Raw genomic sequence first — 6332 nt, 5'->3', positions numbered from 1 at the left:
CTTAAACATCTTATTAGCAGAGAGGTCCAAATAAGATTAGCACTTACTGGACAGCTGTTAGTGATGTTACGTATTCGCTCTTTCCATTATCTCTCTTTTCCCCACTCACTAAGTGACAATAAGAAGTAGTTGTTTAACAAAAAGTCTAGTTTCTGCAATTTTTACTGCCTGTGATTATAATCTACAATAATCTACTCCATAATGCTTCCAAGACAAAAAAGAGGCAGAGAATTTGAATTGGGGATTTGTATTACTCCAGTTACTTTTGTTTCGCATACTTTTGTCTTAGCCTTACTTTTAAGCTTGCATTTGAAATGGAACACCATCTTAATCGAAGTTTGCACTAATCTAAATGCTAAAGATGTGAGGACAAAAACAGCAACATTAACAGGAAAATACACAGAGGGAAAGTAAGTTTAGAATTGCAAGTTTATAATACTATCAACATCGTTTGTTGTTTATTGACCATATTTGTAGATATTTATCTGTATTTGTCAGTGTGTGTGTGTGTGTGTGTGTGTGTGTGTGTGTGTGTGTGTGTGTGTGTGTGTGTGTGTGTGTACACCAGCACTGAGAAATCTGACCTTTACTACAAGTTGTAATATGTTCCTGCTTTTCTCTCTGGTGTGCTTTAGAAGTATATTAATCTGTGGTACTAAACCAAACTCATATAACTCCAATGTCAAGTACCAAAGGGTAAAAAGGGAGCACAAACCTCAATTTCACCAGGTTATCCTGGCCTTATGAAAACATGAAACAAAAAGGACATCATGTCATTTATATACAGCAGTTTGACAGATGATTAGTTTGAAGAGTCACATAGTAATTCACTTCCCAATTTTGGATATATTCAGTAATAACAATAACAAAAACAAAGTAGTACGTTTGAACAAGGTTATCTGTTTTTGTAGTAAACATTTATTTCTATATTTTATGTAGACTTGTTCAGAGGAAACATTTCCAACTGAAATCATCATTCAGTCTAGCAGGTGACATTGTGTTGAGTGCTGGGATCCAGTACATCTCTCTCTGTGACAGCAGCTTTGACAAATTGCCTCCTGTTGCAGGAAGAGTTACATATTTAACATCCAATAAATTCCTCCTCCAGTATTATGGATATTGCACTTATATGCAGCATACATAATGTTTTAAAAAAGTATTGGTTTGCAATGAATCACGGTGAAAGTTACTAGTCACAAATGGAATAAACTTGGAACAGTGGTGAACTTTCCCAGGAGTGGCTGATGTATCAAAATGATTCTAGTATTGCATCAACGACTGTTCCAGGAGGCCACAAAAGTACCCAGAACACTGAGGTCACTTAGGGTCAGTGTTTATTATTCAAAATTATGAAAGAAACGGGATAATAATGGTATCCATGTGAGAGCTCCAAGCTGAAAGCCACTGTCCATCCATCCATCCATCCATCCATCCATCCATCCATCCATCTTCAACCGCTTTATCCGAGGCCGGGTCGCGGGGGCAGCAGCCTAAGCAGAAAGGCCCAGACCTCCCTCTCCCCCAGCCACCTCCTCCAGCTTATCCGGGGGAACACCAAGGCGTTCCCAGGCCAGCCGAGAGATAAAATCTCTCCAGCGTGTCCTGGGTCTGCCCTGGGGCCTTCTCCTGGTGGGACATACCCGGAACACCTTGCCCAGGAGGCATCCTTGTCAGATGCCCGAACCACCTCAGCTGGCTCCTTTCGATGTGGAGCAGCAGCGGCTCTACTCTGAGCCCCTCCCGGATGGCCAAACTTCTCACCCTATCTCTAAGCCACCCTTCGGAGGAAGCTCATTTCTGCCGCTTGTAACCGCGATCTCGTTCTTTCGGTCACTACCCACAGCTCGTGGCCATAGGTGAGGGTAAGGACATAGATCGACCGGTAAATTGAGAGCTTCGCTTTTACACTCAGCTCCCTCTTCCCCACGACGGACCGGTGCAGCGTCCGCATTACTGAGGCTGCAGCCCCAATCCGTCTGTCGATCTCCGGCTCCCTTCTCCCATCACTCGCGAACAAGACCCCGAGATACTTGAACTCCTCCACTTGGGGCAGGAACTCATACCCGACCCGGAGTGGGCACTCCACCCTTTTCCGGCTGAGAACCATGGCCTCAGATTTGGAGGTGCTGATCCTCATTCCCGCTGCTTCACAATCGGCTGCAAACCAGCCAGTGTGAGCTCGAGGCCTTCACCCGATGAAGCCAACAGAACCACATCATCCGCAAAAAGCAGAGATGAGATTCTGAGGCCACCAAAGTGAAAGCCCTCCGCCACTTGGCTGCGCCTAGAAATCCTGTCCATAAAATTATGAACAGAACCGGAGACAAAGGGCAGCCCTGGCGGAGCCCATCACCCACCAGGAACGAGTCCAACTTATTGCCGACAATGCGAACCAAGCTCTTGCAACGGTTGTATAGGGATCGAATGGCCCGTAGCAATGGGCCAGACACCCCATACTCCCGCAACACCTCCCGCAACACCTCCCACAGGACACCCCGAGGGACACGGTCGAATGCCTTCTCCAAGTCCACAAAACACATGTAGACTGGTTGGGAAAACTCCCATGCACCCTCAAGTATCCTTGAGAGGATAAAGAACTGGTCCAGTGTTCCACGACCAGGACGAAAACCGCATTGTTCCTCCTGTATCCGAGGTTCGACTAGCGGACGAACTCTCCTTTCCAGCACCCTGGCATAGACTTTCCCAGGGAGGCTGAGGAGTGTGATCCCCCTGTAGTTGGAACACACCCTCCGGTCTGTCAGTCCAGGGGTACTGCCCCTGATCTCCACGCAACATTGTGGAGGCGTGTCAACCAGGACAGCCCTACATCGTCCAGAGCCTTCAGGAACTCGGGGCGGACCTCATCAACACCAGGGGCTCTGCCACCAAGGATTTGTTTAAAGCCACTGCTTAAGTTGAATTTATAGGAAGATTTAGTGATCATCAGGACTACCAACAGTCAAAATTGATGGGATTGTATGATGGTCTGAGGCTGCTTTGCTGCTTCAGGACTTGAACATCTTTCCATGATGGAACCATCAATTCTACCAGAAAATCCTGAAGGAGAATGTCCAACCATTAGTTCGTAGCATGAACCTCAAGCACTCTTGGGTTATGCAGGAGGACAATGATCCAAAACATGCTATTAATGTCACAGGTGGTGAGGCAAGCCGTGTGGAGGTGAAGTAAGGACCGAAATGCAGGCAGAGGTTGTGATGAGAGCGCGCTTTATACACAGGGAATGCAGAATACAACAGGAGCGGAGATGGCATATGCTGACATTAAGGAAACTCTAGATTGGAAAAACTAATGAAACCTGAATCCAGAGGGAGACACGGAGGGAGACACGTCAGGGTGGAAACACAGGGAGACTACACAGACGAACCAGCAACAAGCAGGAGAAAACACAGGGCTTATATACTCACAGGAGTGGGAAACAGGAAGGGAGATGGGAGAACTACGAGCTGACGAGACAAGGAAGCAAAGCAGAATGCACTAACATGAGACACAGATCTTCAAAGTAAAACAAGAAGTACACAGAGGCAGCCTGGAGGGGGAAAGAGAACTTGGAGGAGCACATGTTGGGATGAGGAACACAAGGAGTGGGAACACGGCACCAGAACTAACATCACAATATAAACAGAGACACACAGAGGAGGACACAGAGGGCAACTCTATGAGGGAAACGTATTAAATACTCAGGGAACTAAACAGAGAATACAGGAAACCTAAACTAGAACACTAGACAATATAGGATAAATTAGGACTAACAAAGTAAACTTTGAACATAAACCATAATACAAAATCACAAAGACACAAGAAAACTTAAAACACTGGGTTGAGAGACCCAGGACCCTGACAGGCAAGTCCACCTCTGAATGGCTCACAAAAAAAGACAGTTTTGGAGTAGCACAGTCAAAGTTCTGAGTCGAATGACAAAGAGTGGGCCACAATTCCTCCACTGCAATGTGAAAGACTCATTTCCAGTTATTCCAAACGGCGGAATATTATCACAAAATAGATTTGAATAATGCACCGTACCGCCTGGCAGCAAAACCAAATAGCATGCAGCTTTTGAGGGTGTTTTTCAAGAACTGGGATGTGCACAACTTTGGGGAATGCAGTCAATACATGAGATGATCTTCTGACCTTGCACTGACTATATATCTCATCCTTAGCACCAGATATGAGTTCAGACACGGACCTTGTGGAGGCCTTTAGAGATTGGTACTGTTCTAGAGTTTCCCCCTCGAAACCACTATAACTAAGGAGATGGTGGTGGATCACAGAAGAGTTAGGCCATTCCATCCACCAGTTTCCGTGTGAAGGACACTGAGGTGGAGCACTGTTATAAATGTCTGGGGCTCCTATTGAATAACAAGCTGAACCAGTCCCTGCTCTCTACATGAAGGGGCAGAGCCGCATCTACTTCCTGCAGAGGCTGACATCCTTTGGTGCATGTGATAAGATGCTGCACATACTTTATTAGTCTGTGGTGGCCAGTAGTCTATTTTATGCTGTTCAGAGTGCAGCCTGATGGACAAATATAGCAAGTGGCTGGACAAGCTGATGAAAAAAACACAGCTTGGTGCTTGGCAGGAAACCGGACTCGCTTAAGACTGTGGTGGGGAAGAGCACAATGAATAAACTGAAAGTTATAATGAACAACAGAAAACACCCTCTCCACAGCCTCCTGGCAGGGCAGAGGAACAAAGGTAGATGGCTCCTGTCACTGTGCTGCAGATCTGATCAGTTCAGGAGGTCCTTTGTCCCCACTGCAAAAAAGCTTTCTAAGACTCTCTGTAAGTGTGATAAATGAGGAATGGGCAAATACTTTCTCAAAGCTCCTTATGTACAAATGATTTTAAATCATTTGATTTAAAATCTATAGTGCTGGTGTAGAGAGGCAAAATTACAAAAGTGTCACTTTCCAAAAACATATGGACGTAAGAGGAATTGTGACTTTCTTTTGTTGAAATGAATCAATCTGTTTTTCCTTTTAGCATAAGAGGGATTAAATTGCAACAATTAATCTTAGTGCAGCCAAGCAGCTGTCATCCCTTTGCTGCTGCTTCTTTAAAACTTTGGTAGTTTATAAAACTTGCCTGTTTTCACAAATGATGCATATGCGTGTATGTGTGTACATGTGGGTAATTGTGTTAAATTAGCTGGCTGCTGAATGACGCTACACTTAATATTGTTAATATATTGTTAACTTTATATTACCATAATCATCTTGCATTTCCTCATTGAATCCTAATTTAATGCATCATTTAAATAAAATGATCACATTACATTAACTTATCAAACAATTATAACAGTACTTGCATTACATAAGTTCTCTGCACAATGAGAGGATAGCAAAAAAATACAAAAAAACCCTTCAGCTTCATAATATAGATATTAACGTGTCTATTATCCACAAAAAGGCAATATGATGAGACATGAGCACACTGCACCTAGACCAGATATAACTATTTAGTGCTGCTAACCTGGCACCCTCTCTTTTCAAGCGTAAAACCCCCGAACCCAGAGTGGTGCTCAAGATGAGTGTATGCTGACCCCGAACCAATCAGCAAAAGCTGGATTTTCAACAGGTATCAAAAGCAGCAATGAGCTGCCAGGTTTATAGTACTGTGGCCTCCACTGTACTAAAACCTCCACCTGTACCTACTCAAAAAATATATGTTGTTTGTCAGTTGTCAAAGGTTTATATTGTTAACTTGTCATTATGAGACAATGCACTGCAGGCCATGTAATGCAAAAGTAATACAAAATAACATAGAAGTAATGTTAGGAATTTCTTTTTAGTTTTAACTGTTTTGTGTAAAAACAAAGTACAAAGTAGGAAAACTCAATAAATCTGCTTCTTAAATGTTTAGCCAGGAGATATTTTAACACACCAGCTTCCACAGACCTCTAAATAAACAGTTTAGCATATATTTGGCTACTATGATAGTACATGATCATGGATGAAGTGTTGTGTAACTTCCTATCTCTTGGTAGCCAGTTGGACATATAGATAGAGTTAAACCTTATGATCTCTGAACTCAAATGCAATAACCGCAAACAAACGAACAAAAAATCAGCCAAAAGTACGTTTATAAAGGATACATTAAAATAAAAAAATATTTAATTTCATATTTTAGCACTACTTAGCAGAAATCTGTCTGTGCAACATGAAGATATAGTGCATGGGTGCAGTTTTCTCACTAAGGTTACGTCATGAATTATGGTTATGAGCATGTTTCTAAGAGATGTGTCAAATCAAGGGCTCACAAATCAATGGGGTAATGCAGTTCTAGCTTTGTCCTCCTTTTCTATACAGTCTG

Source organism: Pundamilia nyererei, unplaced genomic scaffold, assembly GCF_000239375.1.
Source record: "Pundamilia nyererei isolate P.nyererei 1_Seehausen unplaced genomic scaffold, PunNye1.0 scaffold00068, whole genome shotgun sequence".
Lineage (NCBI taxonomy): Eukaryota > Metazoa > Chordata > Actinopteri > Cichliformes > Cichlidae > Pundamilia > Pundamilia nyererei.
Note: the sequence above shows the minus strand (reverse complement) of the source record.